The sequence below is a fragment of the Halichoerus grypus genome, chromosome 7 (assembly GCF_964656455.1).
Source record: "Halichoerus grypus chromosome 7, mHalGry1.hap1.1, whole genome shotgun sequence".
NCBI lineage: Eukaryota > Metazoa > Chordata > Mammalia > Carnivora > Phocidae > Halichoerus > Halichoerus grypus.
The window spans coordinates 119,937,197-119,955,868 of record NC_135718.1 but is presented as its reverse complement, the minus strand read 5'-3'; the positions used below and the strand labels follow the sequence as shown (position 1 = coordinate 119,955,868).

Here is an 18,672-nt window from a genome sequence, read left to right as displayed (position 1 = left end):
GGCTCTGTTCAGGAAAGAGATGGCACCGTCGCATGGGAGCTGCTGGCCTCTGGCATTTCACTGGGGCCGTCTCTGTCACTCTTCTCCTCGCTTTGTGCTCCCTCAGTGTAGTGGACCGAACTATGGACACCAAAAGATATGTCCATCCGGAACCTCAGAATGTGACCTTATTTGGAGTAAGGGTCTTTGCTGATGTAATAAGGTAAGAATCCTGAGATGAGATCATACTGCCTAAGGGCGGGCCTTAAATGCAATAATGAGTGTCTCTATAAGAGACAGAAAAGAGAAGGCACAAAGCACAGAGCAAAAGGCCATGTGAACATGGAGGTAAGTACTGGAGCGATGCAGCTATAAGCCAAGAAAGGCCAAGGTTTGCTGACAGCACCCAGAAGCTAGGAGAGAAGCATGGAGCCTCTCCCAGAGCCTCCAGCGGGAACCAACACTCTAAGCACCCTGATTTCAGGCTTCTGGCCTCCAGAACTGAGGAAGAATACATTGCTGTTTTTTAAGCATGCCCCCCCGCCTCCCCCCAGTTTGTGGTGCTTTGCTACGGTGGCCCTTGGCATCTAGACTCGGTTTCCTTTCTTGCCACTGCTTCTTCCCATCCTGCATGTGGCCCTCCCTAAAGCACGGCCCTTTGCTCTCTGTGCTCCCCCGGCTGTCCTCCCAGGGCCCTCCTGCTTCACCGCGCACTTCATGCAGCTGAGAGCTCGCAGAGGTGCAGGCCAGACCCGGTGCAAATGACCACCCCGCTATGTGCTGCCACAGACACAGAGGGCGGTTCTTGATCTTTCTAAGCCCCCAAGTTGTCTCATCTACTCCTATTTCCAGCCTTGTTGTGGTGATGCAGTGAGAGACATTTGTGAGAAGCCCCTCCCACCAGGTTTATAAACAATCCTGCTTTTCTCACTCGTTCAGCCCTAAGCCTGAAACTTCCCACGCTGAGCATGGCTACGTCCATGTCTCATAGACCCCTCAAGCTCCGCGTTCCTCCTGGCCAGAGCAGCTTCTCTTCCCACGCAGCCCTTCCCCAGCATGAGCCAAGTTGCCAGTGGGGCAGGAGGAAATGGGGCCAAGATGTAGAGCTGGTGACCTCCTTCCTCTCTCCTCAGAGATACCAAGGGGCCAAGACAGGCGGACCAGCGTTCAGCCACCAACACGTCCTCGGTAAGGCCTCCCTCTGTCTGGGGACGCTCTGACTGTGATTTGTGAAATCGTGTTTACACTACGTGGTCTCATTATTCCATGGGACAAATAACCTTTAAATCAGTCAGAGAAAGACAAATACCATATGATTTCACTCATATGTGGAATTTAAGAAACAAAACAGAGGAACATAGAGGAAGGGAAGGAAAAATAAAATAAGAAAGAAACAGAGAGGGGGGTAAGCCATAAGAGACTCTTAATCATAGGAAACAAACTGAGGGTTGCTGGAGGGGAGATGGGTGGGGGGATGGGGTGACCGGGTGACGGGCATTAAGGAGGGCACATGATGTAATGAGCACCGGGTGTTATCATGCAACTGATGAGTCACTAAACTCTACCTCTGAAACTAATTTAAAAAAACGATGCATTCAAAAAAAAAAAAAGAAAGAAAGAAAGAAAGAAAGAAAGAAAGAAATAGGCATTTTCTACCAAAATGGACAAACAGCTGTGAATCCTGACAACCTGTGCATTCCTAGAGAGATCCTAAAGATGACATCACTGTCGTCTTTCCTGACCTGGGGCCCCCTGTCGGTGGCACGCGGTTGGGGTCACTGGGACACCGGCCAGTGCAGCCCGCCGATGTACCATCCCACGCACCAAGCTCAAGAGCAAATAACTCTTTGATTCATGCAATCGTCTAGTTTTGGGAAAAATAATGGTTGTAACAGTTTCACTGTTTGGATTATTCTAGGGTTTGTCCCAATAAGTCATTTTCTGGCATGCTGTTAAAACCCCCGTTTTAGGATGCTGACTCTCGAAGCTCTCCAACACAGGAGTTCATGTTGGCTTCACTGCTTCTCCGGGCGCAGCGAAGCTCGCCGGTTCCGCGCTCCTTGAGAAGGTCACACCTACACTACAGACTTAGGATCAGCATTGTCTACACAGTGCAGTCTCTCACATCGGGATGGGCGGAGGTGAGAGGCGCTCTGGGAGAATCTCAGAGCGTGGGCCAGTTCTCGCTGATGGGCACCCAGGTACCCGCGCCTCCTCCCGAGCTGCCAGCCCAGCAGCCCTGAACCAAGCGTGTGGGCTCATCTGGAGGGCCGCTCCCATGCGTGCCTGTCCCTGCTGGGGTGATGTCAACCTAGGGACGGGGTGGGGGGGGGCGGTGGGAGGAATCCTGCATTCCCCGCAGAGCCATGCCCAATCAAGAGTGCCTGGCAGGTCTGGAGAAGGGCTCTGTGAAGGTGAAGGGCTCTTTTAATGATAAGGGAGAAGGTTACTGGCTCCCTGAGCTTTTCCTTTTGGGGCCTTAATCTCCTTCCCTGTGGAATATGGGGGCTCATGAGAGAGTGCGGGGTCTTTTCCATTCTTTGCCCATGCCATGCTACTTCACAGAGGGGTCTCTGGCCCAGTAGCTTCCCTGCTTTCTTGGGCCACAGCAGAGGTCTCCCTGTCCTTGCTAAAGTGTGGGCATTGTACCCCAGGGCCAGGGTCGTGCTGGCCCCACACTGACGGCCGAGACTCAGGGCTGCATGCAGGAGGGGTGCATGGCTGCGAGCAGCCCTGGGCTGCGTGGTAACATCTGGGCCAGAAGGAGGAAAGAGGCCCCCGTTCACCTGCGGGCTCAAGCAGCCGTCTCTGCAAACACCACCAGCAGAGGAGGCCACCTCATCACGGAATCCCCTTTCAGCGCCGTCCCCAGAGCCAGCTAACCACCTGTGAGCCGCACCCCAGCCACAGGGAGCGGGGTGCCGAGCCAGTCGGCTTGCCTCTCTGAGCCTTGCTGTCCTCATGTGAAGCTGGGAACCAGCGCGCTCGCTTCGGCTCTCAGGTGGTGCTGGTTCCAGGCAGGCTGCTTGCTGTACACACCAGCTACGTCGGTTATTCCCAAGGAGTCTCCCGCAGGAGAGCATCGCTCGAGTTTGCCAGCATGGCCTTCCTATCCACGCAAGGCACGGAGCGTGAGGGGGGGCAACTGAAGGGTGGGAGGCAGGTGGAAGGCTGTGATTGTAGCTCGGGACAGGTGTGGAAGGGGTGGCCCGGGGAAGCAGAGTGGCCACAGGAGCTGCAACACGGCCTGCTTCTGGACACGCACGCCGGCTCATGGCAGAAGAGAAATGGATGGGGTCTGAAAATCCCAAACCTCAGCCTGGGGTTGTGCCAGGCTCCCGAGGAGCATCTGCAGCCTTAAGGGGCATTGCCGGGCGACACACGCTGCCTGTTCCTACATGCTGTCTCCCACCCTAGGAAGCCGATAGAACCATCTGTAAACCAGACTGCCTGTCCGTGCCTCCTCCTCCAGGGGGCCCCACTCTGGTCCCTCTGGTCCCCTTGATCACCTGGGGAAGGGGCACACTAGGCCCGTTCTCAGGAGAAATCATTAAAGAAGAAATCTTGGGGAGACCAATCCTAAATGGCACCTCTTGGAGACTGGAGAACTTTAAATCTCTTCCCACTTCTCATCAAAAGCTCCACCCTGAAGCTCACGGCCCAGCTGTGTGACTCAGGGCTCCTTCATTATGGGAAGAAGCCTGGAGTCACCTGCCTCCCTCCCCCAGCTGTGCTGGTCCGCCAGGGAGAGGGACAGGATCACCTGGGGAACTTTCTATGCATCATCAAGATTGCCACATAGGCACATAATTCACACTTGTGTTTAGAGGACATGCCCGTGCCCACACTCAGGAGGCAAGATGCCCCCGCTCAGTGCCAGGGGAGCAGCTGCACACACATAGCCCCTCAGCGGCTTCACCAGCCCCCTCTGGCTCTGCATTCCCCTCCTGGGCACCAGCCATCGCTGTCCCCCTACCCGGTCCTGAGCCCCACCCGGGGCAGAGGCCGTGAGGCAGTGGATCTGAAGACAAAAATAGCTCTGCCTGGGCCCCAGGTATGTATGTCTGCACTGTCTGAGCCCTCCGCCCGCCGGACGCGTGCAGCTGGGGAGCAGAGCCACAGCCTGTCTCCGCGCTGGGGAGGAACTCAGCTGGGGTCTCCCGCTGTAGGCACCCTAGATCCCAGAGCTGGGAAGGGGCCCACTCCTCTGACACCAGACAGACCCAGTGAATCCGCCCTGGCATTGGGCAGCAGCCCCCTCCCTGTCAGGAGAGCAGACTGAGGCTCTCCATGCTCAGTCCTTCTTTCCTGAGACCTACCCTGAATTCCTCGCCGTGGCCCTAAGCCTCATGCTCTGCCACAGGGAGAGAGGACACTCTCCCCAAAACCTCATGCCACCAGGAAGCAGCTCTGATCAGCCGTTCACAAGGTCTTTATGCAGTGTCTACTGAAGACAGACGGAGGTACGAGGTATGTGAGGTGGTGGGTCCACGTGTAAAGAAAGCTGAAAGAGCCTTCCCCTTGGGAACTGATGGCCCAATGACGTTCCTGGCCTGAGCTGATCTGAGACTGCTGCATTTTACAGAAGGAGCCCCGGAATGAGGAAGAGTTGGGGGGTGCCGGGGGCCCCTTACCCAGTGTGTGCCTCTATCGTGCGCTCCCAATCCTAAGCAGCCAGGCTCTCTGCCGTGCTGAGGCGGGACTGGGTGCCACCGCCCCTTCCTCAGCCACGGACGGGGCCACGGACGGGGCCACGGACGGGGCCACCGCTCTTCCACCCGGACAGGCCAAGTCCTGGTTGCGGAGCTGAAGGCTCGGGCCCCGTGCTCCCCTTGCCTGGCCTTCCCACAGCAGCCGCTCGGACATGCCCGCAGCCTCTCTGCTCTGCACCATGTGCTTTGATGAAGAGCTTTTCCACCCCGGGGAACACGGCTCCCAGGTGGCAGATGGGAGGGTGACTCAGAATGGCCACTGGCCATGTGCGTGGGTTCTCGGTATTCAGCTGCTGACATTCCTGTCCCCCGGGGCCTGGACCTTTCCTAACCCCGGTCCCCCATGCCGCCTGAGGCACTCACACTGTTCAGCACTTGTTTTCCGTACTGGAGATTATTACTGGGTTTACCTGTCTCCAAGCGTGCGCTGATGGTCTCCCCACTTCCCTGTCCCCACTCCCCTAGCTACAAGACCCGTGTCCTTGCTGAGATAGGCTCTGGCTCACTGCTGGGCCCCCAGAGCTAGACCAACGCCTGGCACAGTAGACACCCCGTGCGTGTTTGGTGATTGACTGTCTGACTTGGGTAAATCCATGAACTTCTCTGGTCTTCGGTTTTGTCTTCGTAACTTAGGAATAATAGCCTTTACTAGAATCTCTAGAGGAATGCCATGAGGCTAAAATGGACCGTGCACCCCACGGTGTGTGTGTATGTGTGTGTGTGTGTGTGTGTCCATGTGTGTGTGTGCACGCGTGTGCACAGTTATTTACGTGCTGCCGATCAATCCACCCTCCGTGCTCTGCTTGAAGACGCTGGAGCTGAGAGCCGGCCACCCACGTCTCCCCGACTCCCTGGGCAGCCAGCTTCTAGTTAGCTTCTGCCCATGGCAGGCCCTGGCAGGACTGAATGGCAGGGGAGGGCAGAAGAGCCTTCCTCCCTGACTTGGGCTCCTGTAGTTAACGGTGCCAGCAGCGGTCAGCTTCAGGCCCACCCTCCGGCAGCTTCTTTCCTTTCGGTGCTCCTGAGCAAGCCTTGCCCTGCTCCCCTGGGGCACCCACAGCCCCGCTGTGCACGGGGCTGTCGGAACACAGCTCCACAGCGCTCCTCACCCCCTGGGTGCCCCCAAGCCAGGCCCTGTCCCCAGAGCTGGGGACAAGACACCCTGGGGTGTCTCCTCAGATGACCCGGCACCAGATACGCAGCGGCCCTCTTGGAGGTCTGAACACTAGCAGCGCCCTGGGGCACCCTTCCCGGAAAGGGGGGCCCTCCCCTGGCCCCTTGGTTGTGATAATGCCACTCTCTTATGCTCCCATCCATGGGAGTGTCACTGCTGCTTCTGGTTCCCAATCTCTGGGCATCCTCAACATCTGCTTTTCCCTCTTTCAGCCTTCCGACACCAATTCCCTGATTTAAATCTCTTAAAAATTAGTGTGGTTTCAATTTCTGTTTTCCTGACCGGGCCCCTCCCTGCAGCCGTGGGGAGGAACTGAGGGGAGAAAGTTTAAGTGGAAACGTAGCAGTGCATGAGAAGGAGAGGATTGAACCCCCCCTGGGGTCCACAGCCCCTGTTTTATTCACCACAGGACATCTGCGGGGGCTGGGTGAGGGTCCTGGCTAATGTTACCTTTGCCGGGGTCCCTAGCACCTTAGCTTCTCTCTCTGGAGCCTGTGAGGGCTCCAGTCAGGGCCTTGACTTTCTCTTGGTTCTCTTGGCTACAAGGACTTCTCCTTGGGAACTGACGGGGGGTCCCCTTCCTTCCTCCTCTCTGCTCAGTCTATTCCCATCATTCAGTGGATCTGTTGTTCCTAAAGCTTCCAGAAAACAGTAGGCACAAGGCCTGTGCAGGGGAGGAGGAGGCCGATTTTCACCCAGGTCTGTCTTAGAAATACCCCGTCTTTGGATGACTCATCCGCTGTCCAGCTGTGGCCTGTGTGACTCACAGCCCTCTACTGAGTCAGGCCCAATGCTAAGTGTTTACATGCCTTCTCTTAACTCTCAACCATAAGCCCATGAAATTGGAACTATTATTACCCCTCTTTCAAAGATGAAGGACTCAGGCTCAGAGTTGAATGTTAGTCAATGAGTCTACAGAACTGTGACCAGAGCCCAAGTTGGCTGATACTCAAGTTCTGCCACCGGGACTGGGATCCCTGCAGATTCCAGAGCAAAGGGGCCTTGAGAAGGGGAGAGATTCAAGCTCCTCTGCTCAGGAAGCTGCCCTGGGAAGGTCTCCAGGGCTCTGGAGAAGGCTGAGCACCTGAGGGCCAAGAGGACCTTCCTGGCAGGCAGAACAGTAGAAACACGGAACCTACTTGCACCAGGCTCTGAGCTTATCCTGGGAATGGGCGCTGAGCACCCCCAAGGATGAATGAGATGATGGGAAGGTTTGACCAATGTCAGTCGCCCAGACCCAGTTCTGCCTCCTGGACTGGGACCAGCCTCCAGGCCTGGGGGCTGAGAGGTCAATTCAGCCCTCAGGGGTGTTCACCCACCTCTGTTGCAACCCCGTTGACCAAGTGCAGACATGGCATGTGTTTTTTCAATCCCAGACGGCTCCTCACTCCTAGGGAGCAGGGGCAAGAACGTGCCTCCCCAGCTGCACCGTCACGCCAAATCCCAGCCTGACCAAGCAGACGGCACACACCCTTTGCTGCCACTCTCCCCCACAGAGGCAGGGACTGTGCCCTCCTTCTGGCCCTTGATCTCTGCTGGGCTCGGGGACCTGGCCGTGCAATCTGCCAAAGGCCAAGAACCCTCTTCTTGTCTCCAAGTCCTTCCCCCCCCGCCTCCCCAGCCGCCGGGCCAGGCAGAGTCAACCACATCAGCGCATCTGGGAGGGTGACATCTTCCTCGTCAGGAAGCAGCTGAAGCAGTCTCTGGGGGTTTGGGGTGCACATCAAACTCTGTAAGAATTACTCTGTAATTCTTTCACACGATCCCATTGGCGCTCACGGCCCCCAGAGAGATGGCTTCTGGATTGTATCTCTCTCCTTCCTTCAGTATACAGATGGCCGGAGTCGGTCCTGAGTCCAGGACAACAAAGGAAGGCTGATCGGTTGGGCTGCAGAGTCTGGCCTTGGGTTTCTCAGCATCTGGTGTTTGAGCTGCCCGGGAAGCTGAATGTCTGAGCCATTTGTCCTTCCATCGCACGCCTGTACTCGGCCCACAGACTTGAAGCAGGGACGCTGCAGCGCCCCCTGGCTTTCTCGGGGGAGAGGAGGCAGAGGGAGCGTAAATGCGGCAAACTGGTCCCACCTGTCTGTTCTGACCCCCAAAGGCTGTGGGAGATCGCAGGGGAGCAAGGGAGCAAGAAAAGAGCCGTGGGGTCTGCAGGGAGCCGGGGGAGTGGACCTGAGGATGCCTGCTCTGTTCTGGGGGACCCAAACATCTGAGGGGGACAGAGGCCCTAAAAGGGAGACGCCCAGAACAGAACAAGATGGACAAAAGGCAGGAGAGAAAGAGAAGCAGCCCTTGCAGAGGAGCCTCCCAGGGAGGGTGGGATAAGAAACAGTAAGAGGATGGGCAGACTGGGTGTGAGCACTCACGTACCCGCGGGAACCACGGAAGGGAAAAAGCAGGGGCGGCATGCACACGGCGGGGGGGAGGGGGGGGCAGAGTCATCTGAATGTGGCAGTGGCCGCCAGGCGCTGTGCTCTCCCCACCTATCAGACGCTGCTCTAAATACACTGTGTATGTTATTTCAGTGAATCCCAACAACCCTATGGGGTAGCCACTCTTGTAATCCCATTACACAGAGGAGGAAGCTGAGGCCAAGGGAGAGGACACAGTGAGTGAGCGGCCCAGCTTGGGCTTGCGTGACCCTGGAGCCTGTGGGCTGTAACACCAGCCTGCCATCCAGCCTGCAGCCCCTCGAGGCCCCTCCTCCTCCCTGATTCTCACCGGGAGGAGAAAACAGGGACCCCCCACCTTTACTTGAAAATGGGACTCCTTGGGGCGCCTGGGTGGCTCAGATGGTTAAGCATCTGCCTTCGGCTCAGGTCATGATCCAGGGTCCTGGGATCGAGCCCCACATCAGGCTCCCTGCTCAGCGGGGACTCTGCTTCTCCCTCTCCCTCTGCCTTTCCCCCTGCTCATGCTCTCTCTCTCTATCTCTCTGTCTCAAATGAATAAATAAAAAATCTTTAAAAAAAAAAAAAAAGGAAAATGGGACTCCTTTTCCTCTCCCCATTCTCACCTCCCAGCCTACGTAACAGACCCATGGAAGGGAAGCTTCAGTCTCCAGGCCAGATCTCTGACTGCATGCTCCGCCTCTATGTTTTGGACCTTCTCCTCCCCAAAGTGGGTCTCTTTTTGTGCCATTCTTGTAACTGGTATAAACAGAACAATGTGCTCTCTGGGGTGGGCATGTGAATTAAAGGAGCTCTAATGTGTGCACAGCACGCAGAACCCCCCGGGGATCAGTAAATGCAGTTTCTGCCCCGACCCACCCACACAGGTCTCACCTCCCTGTCCACCCCCTCCCCCACCCCATACTGTGAATGTGGCCCTTCTGGGTCACCCATTCAGTGGGAAGGGCAGTCCTGCCACCCAGGTCAAAGGAGCCGTGTCTGGTCAGACCTGGGCATGGTATGGACACAGCGGCTCAGACCAAGACTGGCAGATAAGTATCTCTGTCCTGTGAGCACAAGAATGGCCAAGAGAGCCCCACTCTGCACAGGAGAAGCTTCGATAAGCTGTCTTCAGGGGCAGGAATGGAACCCCTCAGGCCTGAGGAGGCTGGTCCCCGGGCATCCAGGGAAGCCACTCTGCATAATCAAAGGAGGGCAGTGGGAACCAGGGTGGTCTGCTGGGAGGGGGCGAGGTGTCGCTGCCAGCCCTGGCAGGGCCCACAGGTTCCCGTGTGCTGCCCTCTACTCCTCTCACCCCATCCCCCACCTCGCAGTGATATTTCAAAAGTATTTCACCAATGGACATTTTATGCATGCTTTTTTTTTTTCCTGGATAAAAGAAAAAAGTCAACCTGACCAGATGAGGATACTTGGTGGTTGGGTTACAGCTATTATCATTTATTTTGTAATGTGGACACTCGTCCTCAGAGTTTATCCCTGGCTGACAAGTAGAGCAGATGTGAACCAAGAGTGAGCCCACAAATCCAGGCTTATTTTGCTTCCCTCCCGCCCAGCTGCCAAGCACTCAGCCACTCCTCAGTGGTTGGCTCCCAGGATTAAGCTTAATTGGCTGAAAGAACATGAGCAGGGAGCTGATGGTCCCAGGTCCCCCTCCTACTTAAGTAAGAGTCCCCCTCGTGCTGCCCTTTGAAAATCAGCCAGCCAATACGTGAGCCAATTAAGGCAAATTGGAAAGTAACAAGCCACCAAAGGTATTGTTCTTGGCACACATCTTTTTATATGCAATGGTTGCAACAATTAGACTCTCTCCCAAGGGCACTGGGAGTGACAAGTGAGAGGCTTACAGAGGCTCTGAGCAGGGAACCAAGCACTGATGTCCTTGGTATGAGCAGCAGACACTTCACTGCCTGATGGCAGGTCTCACAAATTCCTGCCACATTCCCTGCAGCAGGTTGGGAATGTCCAGGGTCAGCCTCACGTGTGAGGTCCCAGGCTGGGGTCCGGAGCCTATCTGTGCCCAGGAGCCCTCTGCCTGTGTTTCAACATCACCATCTAGTGCCCTTCTTCCCACCTTAACCCTGTGTTCTCTTTCTTTTTTACATTAATTTGTCAACGTACTTCATGTATCTTAGGTCTTAATTTGTTGCTGTTCACATACACTGTAAAAATCTTCTCCTAGTTCAGGGGTTGGCAAACTTTTTCTGTAAAGGGAGAAATCATAAATATTTTCTACTTTGTAGGCCATGATACCATCTCTGTCAAAACTATTCAATTCCACCTCTGTAGTGCAAAAATAGCCAGACAAAACATAAATGAATGGAAGTGGATGTGTTCCAATAAAACTTTATTTAGAAAAGCAACTTGTGGGCCGAATTTGGGTCAGGCCAGTTTGCTAACTGCTGTCCTAGTCCACAGTTTTGTTTTTAAATCGTTTTTGGTTTGTTTTTTCTTGTGTTTTTTTGCTCTCTTTTGTCATACCAACATTTTTCACTTTGACATGATCAAATTTTTCTATCTTTTCGTGTATGGTTTGTGCTTTTTGTGTGGCCCATTTATTCTATAGGTGAAGAAACCGAGGCCCAGGAGGGAGAGTGGCTTACTAAGGTCACACAGGTACTCTGTAGCAGGAGCTTTGTTTCCCTATAAGATCACATGGGACAAACTTTGTGATCAGACAGCCTCAGCTTTGAATTTTGGTCTGTCACTTATGCTTGGACAAGACACACACGCACGCACGCCCTTTTCTTTTTCCTGAAGTTAATTATTATCTCAATTTTTTAAAAATCAGCCTGGCTGTCCATGAACCCCTCACTAATTTATTTCATATACTCTGATATCTCTATAATATGCCCATTAATAATATATTCTATTTTCTAAGAAATTAGTTCCATTTTTTTTCTCCCCTAGAGATACCATTTCTGGAACCCTCCATCTCCTTGCTCCATTCTGTTCTGGCTGCTTTGCCAGGCTCAGGATCTCCCTTCACCAGTGCTTTCTCTTTCTTAGTTTCCTCCTCATTTCATAGGAACAAATCTTATAGTGGCTCCCAGGAAAAATTTCCAGGAAAAAATTCCCTGAAAACCATTTGAATCCCTGCATTCCTAAAAATGTCTTTACCTTCATCCTTCACTAACCATTTGGATACAGAACTCTGGAATGAAGTACTTTTCCATCAGAATTTTGCAAGTCCCACTCCACTAGAATTCATATGTCAGCATTACTCTTGAGATAGGCACTCTGACCACTAATCCTTTGCATGTAAACTATTACATCTCTATGGAAGTTTGTAGGACTTTTTTTAACCTCCTGAAGTTCCATGATTTCCCAATGATATGCTTTGATGTGGGTCTTCTTTACTCGAAGAGCCAGATACTTGATGACCTTGCAACCTGAGGATTTTTGCTCTTTGGCTCTGAAAAATGTTCTTACAACAACGTAGCCGCTGAGCGGAACAGGGAACCCATCCTGCACGTGCTGGGGCAGTACCCAGATCTGGCCCAGTGTGGCATCTGTGGGCATGAGGTGGCCTCGGGCTCCAGCCAGCCCACCACCCACTTTGTGCGGACCTTCCCCCACGCTGAGTGGCAGCCGTCGGAAGGGGACAGCGTGTCAGTCACCAGTCAGGCTCAGGGGCTGTCCAGTGTGAAGGCCCTGCTGTACTTGGATGTGACCTGGGATTGGGAGCAATTGGGGCGGGATCCTGCCAAGGTCCCCGGACCTGCTATTCAGTATCTATATGATCCGCATCAGCCCCCTGAAATGCACCGAGAGGCTCTTCAGAGCAGGAGGGAACCTACCTGCTCACCCCCAAGGTGCTGCTGATCACCTATGGGCCTGATAAAATCAATGGAAGATCATGCCACAGAGTAATGTAGATTTTGACCTAACCCTTAGATGCAGTTGCCCGGAGTGGGGGCCATGGGACACAGCCCTCCTGAAGGACATGCTCCTCCAAGCCAGTGGCCTTCTCCTGGAAAGAATGGTGGACATGGCAGCCAACAAGTGCCTGATATTCCAGAAAGAGTAACCCCCTTCTTCTCCCCATGCTTGTGTCTCCACCCACACCCCTTCTGGAACAAACCCAGACTGCCAGTCCCTGCCTCCCAGGGCTGGGCCATGAGGACTGGCCTTGCCCAGTCTGGGGGCTCTTGGCTGGTGGCCCAGGGCTGCTTAGCACCTGGGAATAAAATGTTTCTTGCTGCCAAAAAAGAAAAAAAAAATCCTCTAGTGTCATTTCATTGGTTTTTGGATTTTCAGGAGAAATGAGAAATAGACACTGATGTCCAATCCCCCATATTTAACCTGATTTTATTATCTTACTATCTTAATGTTTAAAGAGACCATAGGAAGCCCTTGCTAACTAATCTGGAATCCAGAAGCTGTAACATTAAAATAATAAATTTGGTAACATAAAAAAAAAAACCTGCTCTGTATGACAAAAGACAACATATGGAAAATTAAAAGACAAATGACAAAATGGGAAGATATTTATTCGTATTTCTATTATTACAAAAAGTAGCTTCTAGAAATTGATAAGAAAAAACCCCCAACATTTCAATTTTTAGAATGGACAAGGATCACAGAAAAGGAAATTTAAATGACTATTAAGCATATGAAAAACAGCCAAATCTCACTCATAATAAGAGAAGTGCAAATTTAAACTACTCTGAGATACCATTTTTTTCAACTATCAGATAGGTAAAAACCCAGAAGTTTGACAATTCGCTTTGTGGATAAGGGTGTGTGGAAATAAGCATTCTCCTGCATCTCTGGCAAGTTTTTGTAATCTTTGGATAACAGTTTCCTTATCGGGAAAATAGAGCTAATAATAGTGCCTACATACTTTATAGGATTATTAGAAGGATGAAAAGAAATAATGCACATAGGCTGTCTAACACATACCTAATGCACCCTTAATTAAATGCTACTTATTGGGGCGCCTGGGTGGCTCAGTTGGTTAAGCGTCTGCCTTTGACTCAGGTCATGATCCCAGGGCCCTGGGATCGAGTCCCGCATTGGGCTCCTTGCTCAGCAGGGATTCTGCTTCTCCCTCTCCCTCTGCCGCTCCTCCTGCTTGTGCTCACTCTCTCTCTCTCTCTCTGACCAATAAATAAAAAGTTAAATAAATAAATAAAAAGTAAATAAATAAATACTACTTATAAACATTATTAACATCTATTTGACCACATCATTTGTATTTTTCTTCACTGAAGTTTCTACAAAAGACAAGAATACTCTCCCGTGAGATCTCCAAGGACAGAGACCAGGCCGCACATTTCTGTGTCGCTCTCAGTCCCAGGCGCAGGGCAGCACACAGAGCCTGTGCTCGCTAAACACCTGGTTTGAAATATAATGAAATACATTGGTCCATTCTTAGGCTACACCTGTAATCTTGGGCTTGTGCCCAGAGTTTCTTTGTTGCCTCCAAGTAGGAGGGCAGAGGCCAGCAGCTGAGATGAACAACAGGGATCCAGGCCCGTGTGCAGAGCGGTGCCCCGGGGTTGAAGTGCTGAGTGCACCCTGTCAGCAGACAGCCCTGGGACGGATGAGGCACATTACTCCGTGATCACCGACACTGCCAATCACTGGTGCCCCAGCTGTCAGCTCCAGGAAGCAACGCCTAGTCAGGGAGAGGCGCATGGGCCAGGGCAGGGCAGACACCACAATGCAATCTCCCCGGGGTCAGGGGTGGGGGGGAGCTCCTAGTGCCACCTGAGAACACGTCTCAGTGGCAGGGGCCCCTCCTGCCTCCTGCTGGGGAACCCAAGGGAAGGGAGGGGCCGAAGAGCCGCACAATGCCTGATGTCTCGATAGGAGGACTCTTGATGCCCTGGTCATTTCATGTTTAGGTTATGATCCCATTTTCAATAACAATCTCTAAGCCTCAAAGATTAGAGACCTCAGGCCCTTTCCGCCAGACTCACTCCCATTTCTCCTCCTTTGTTTCCCAGCAGCTCCTCTGATAACAAAGGCAGAGGGAGGCAGAGAGTGATGCTAGAATCAGGGGGAGCTCAGGAGGTCACCTGGTGCCGTCCTCTGTCTTCAGGCCAGTGACCTTCTAAACCACTTCCAATGCAAGCCGCCATTATGCCTGGCGTTATTAATATGACAGCTGACATTTGTTCTGTTTGTGGTTGGCAGGAAGCTGGTGCGCATGCTGTCTCCTTTGGGATCCCAGCATATGCAGCTTATGTGAGGCAAGTGTTCTCATTGTGTACAGACAAGCGGATAGGCTGGGAGAGGCAAGGCCCCTGGCTCTTTCAACGCCAAATGCTATTCTCTTTCTAGAAGGTCCAGAGAGTCAATTCTGCATTTAATCATCTGATGGTCAATGTTACACACACACACACACACAGAGTTGCATCTGCTTTTATGTAAACCCAATTCCACTTGCTCATTCCTTCATATACATGGAGAGCAGCCGGTCACTGCCTGTTCTTCCTGCACATATTTTGCAAAGTCAAGGACAGCAAATGACTCATCCAGAAGTCTTCTCCCTGCCAGGCTGCAAACTCAAGCTCTCTCCTTCCCTCTCTGGTCAGCAGGAGTGTGTGGGGCTGTAAGTAGGTCAGCAGGGGTTTGGTGTGAGTATTCCTAGGCAGGCGGGAGGGAGGTGGGAAGGCAGGGAGGGAGGGCAGTGTGTGCTCTGGAGATGGGGGTTTGTTTTGCTGGCATTGAGAATGGTGGAGAAAGCCGCGGACTTCATCACCTCTCCCCTCTACAGCTTCCCTGCCGGGGAGGGGACAAGGAGAGGGTGCCTGCAGAGAAGTACTGAAGTAGGCAGCAGCCTCTGCAGGGGAGAGAACTGTCAGCTCAGGCCCTTGGTGGAAACACACTTTCTTCTAGGCCTTCAGATCTGAGCTCTCCTGCAGCTTGCACCTGAGGAGCTGATGAAGCTGGAGGAGAAGAATTACAGGCCTCTCCAGTCTCTCTTCCCTGGCGGTTTAACCTTCACCTCGTGAAATGCATGGAGATCTTGGGCCAGACAGAGAAAATAACTTCCTGAAGTATGTGATTTCCGGCTAGCCAAGCGTCATCGTCAGAGCAGTGACGCCATCTTGGGGCTGGACAGCCAAATTCTAGGCCCACTTAGGCCAGTGATGTTCCTGGAGGACACTGGCTGGCCCAGACTCAGACCCCATTTGGCTGCAATTTCCATAACCACAACAACAAAAGGCTAAAACCACCTGCTATGACCACTCAGAAGATGTAATAGAAGGAAAGTGCTCGGAAGACAGATGGCCGGGCACTCATGGTCTCCACTTCTTGTCATCCTCCCCCTGGGAATCCCCTCGCCCATAGTTCTAAGCCAGGGTCCTCCTCTTGGCCCACACTCACCCATTATGGTCAGCCATCTCTCCCTCCTTCCTCTCTCCTTCCCGCGTCCTACTGCGTCTCTGCCCAGTGTCTGGGCCTCCCAATTCAATCCCAGTCTGCACCTGTGCCGTGCGACCCCTAAACCACATCCCCGCACCGTAATCCTAATCGGCAGCAGCATTGCTGAATGCTTACTCAGAGCCAGGTGATGGGCCACCCACTGTTCCCTTATTGTATTATATTTAATCCTTACAACAACTCTGAGGTGGGTACCGTCACCAGCCCCATTTTACAGCTGAGGAAACAGACGAGGAATGGTAAGTGATATAACTGAGATTCAGATCCCGAAAGTTGGACTGCAGATCTGTCCTTTTGCCAATTAATTCCACTCCTCACTGTCAGTATTTTCTTTCATCCTCAAATCTCCCCTCTTCCACAAAGGGAACAGGAGGTGGGAAGGGCCTCTTCCAGACTCACTCAGCCTGAAGGACTGACCGTGAGGTGTGAGGAGCTGTCCGCTGAGGGCAGGCCATCACCCCCTCCCTTGTGTGCAAGAGATGCAAACAACTTCTAGTATTTGCAGAAGCAAAATGCAGCATGGAGAATACAGTCTACCACAAAATAAGCAAAGCATTTGAAAATCAAATAAAAATGACCTTTGCTTTAGCCACTCTTTGGAATTATGTGCACCTGGGCTAGTGACTCAGAATGTGGGTGACAGGTGCTTAATGACTTAATTAGAACCACAATCAGGGCTGGATAGGACCTCACACACCACTTTGTCCAACTTCTTGATGTTACAGATGAGGAAACTGAGGCCCACAGAGGGGGAGGAGCGTCCTCTGGGCCTTACCGCCAGGAAATGGCGGCCTGAGCGGGGAACCAGCGGCTCTCCTGAGCTTGGACCATGCCTCTTAGCAAGGAGATGGAAGGTAGCAAAGGCACTAGGAAGTCTTACTAAGCCTAGCGGCCCCTTCTCACCACACCACCCGGGTCCTTGCTGTGACTTCCATTTTATGGATGAGGAAACAGGCTCAGTGGAAGAGTCTGGACACCGAGGAGGTCCCGAACTGGCGTTTCCTAGTTTCTCCCCCTACCATCTATTGGACGGACAGGTACTGCAGCCAAGTTACGTCGGGCACCACACAGAAGGATGGGGCTGAAGGGAAGCCCAGTCCTGTCTCCCTGGGAATTCACGGTCCCGGGAAACAACAGGTGTTGGGGTGGGGGGCAGGGACGCTGTGCTGGGACAGGCATCAGAAGGCACTGAGGTCACTTCTCTATATACATTGTTTCTTGACCAAGGTGCGAGAGGAGTCTGGCAGGTGTGGGCAAGGACAGCCATGCCCAGAAGGGGTGGGAGGGGGCGCCAGATAATCAGTGGCTGGGCCGGGGTAGTGAGGTGTCTATCGCCAGGGACCAGGCCTTCACCCCTGCCGGGCACACAGACAGCCAGCCCGCAATGAGGCAGGCGGGCATCTACCCCGGCTTGACCCAGACTCTGCTCCCGGAGAGAGCTATTTACATCTGGAACTGTTCAAGGACAGGGACAGCACAAGCAATTCCTGGCAGTAAAAACCAAGCCCGGCTCTGCTCCACTCCCGCACTCTGTTTTCATATGGTCAATAAAGTGGCTGCCCGATCCGCGTTCTTGGCAGTAGAGCTGAGGTGTGAGTGTTCGGCCGGGAAACCAGCTGACCGCACCGGGGGGGAGAAGTGACTGTCTCCCTCAGGTTGCAGGTTTACTGCCCCTGCCCAGGGGCGCGCCGCCCGCTCAGATGGGGCCTGTGTGCAGGGGCCCTTCCTACCAAGCCCCGCCAAGCTAACAAAGACGAAGCTCCTACAGCCAGGCCATGCCCTCCCCCTGAGGAGCCTCTACAAGGAGGGCCTTCCCTGCGTTCCCGGGAGATGTCCCGTGAACCTACTCAGGAAGAGACCGTTCTCACAGAGCTACAGCAAGGCCTCCCGGCCCAGCCTGCCGTGCGCTGTGGAGTGGGCACGAGCTGTGATAGAGGTGTGTCCTGCAGGGACGTGACGAGGCTGGACACGAACGTAAGCACAAGGGGGAGTTAGCACAGACGCACAAACACGGCGCAGTGCCCGCAGCATCACGCGCGTTGGCGAGAGCCCTTCGCTGCCCTACTCTCCGGACAGAAGAGGACTCCGAATGCCTCGTGCCCCCCTCTACCCTCACTCTAGAGCCACTGGTGCTGCCTTCTCCTTCCCCCATGCCCGTTTCCATTGATTCAAATCCCACCTCTTCAGCAAAGGCCTGAGCAATGCCACTTCTTCCAGGAAGCTTTCCTTGAGCCTCCCAGCCAGAGGCACTCAGCCCTCTTCCGAACACAACGTGATCTCCGGCCTGCTCTAATAATAAAAAATGCTTTCTGCCCTGACATTACTCTTTTATGTAAATATCTGAATGTCCCCCCAAATTCATTAGCCCCCCAGGGCAGGATTCATGTCCGATTCATTTCAGCATCCCCCACAGGGCTAAGCGTGGTGCTAGGCACCCAGCGGGAGCCCAGCAAATGTCTCCGGAATGAACGAACACAACATTCTTGCCCACACACGTGAAAGACACACAAGGCTGGCAGGCAGGTGTCTTGGGGTGCCCTCACTTGTTCCCCTCCTTTTCCTGCTCCCCTGGATGGAAGTTTTTGCTTTTCTCGGTGAATCATTTGTATCAAATGTGTGCAATGGGTGGTAGCTGGAGAAAGAAAGATTGTTGTCTAAGCGTCAGATATTCTCAAGTCTGGAAAAATCAGGCAACTGCTCCCCTGGAAGGACCCAAAGTTTCACTGCGGCCCTTTGGGGAAAGAGCAGGGACTCTTGAGAGGAGGGTGGGGTTGGAAGAAGCTGGATGTGGGGGTGGCTGGACGGAGTCTAAGAGAAGGGACCCCGCAACCAGCACAGCGCCCTGGAGGTGAGCCCTGCACACGTCCGGCCGGCCGTGTGCCCCGAGAGCTGACACCAAGACCTCACGTAGCCCGGAGCAGACAGGAGCTGCCGAGCCTCTGCCCCCAGCGCCCGGCCCAGAGCACACAGCCCGGGCGGAGGACCGCTCAGAAAC

General features: G+C 53.5%; 1 protein-coding gene and 1 pseudogene across 4 annotated transcripts in view; one reads left to right on the top strand and one right to left on the bottom strand.

Annotated features, from left to right (window-relative positions):
* Positions 1 to 18,672, bottom strand: part of KCNH1 (potassium voltage-gated channel subfamily H member 1) — a 366,381-nt gene that overhangs the window by 14,874 nt on the left and 332,835 nt on the right. The gene's annotated exons all lie outside the window — the stretch shown is intronic.
* Positions 322 to 12,309, top strand: LOC118537937 (methyltransferase-like 26 pseudogene; annotated as a pseudogene).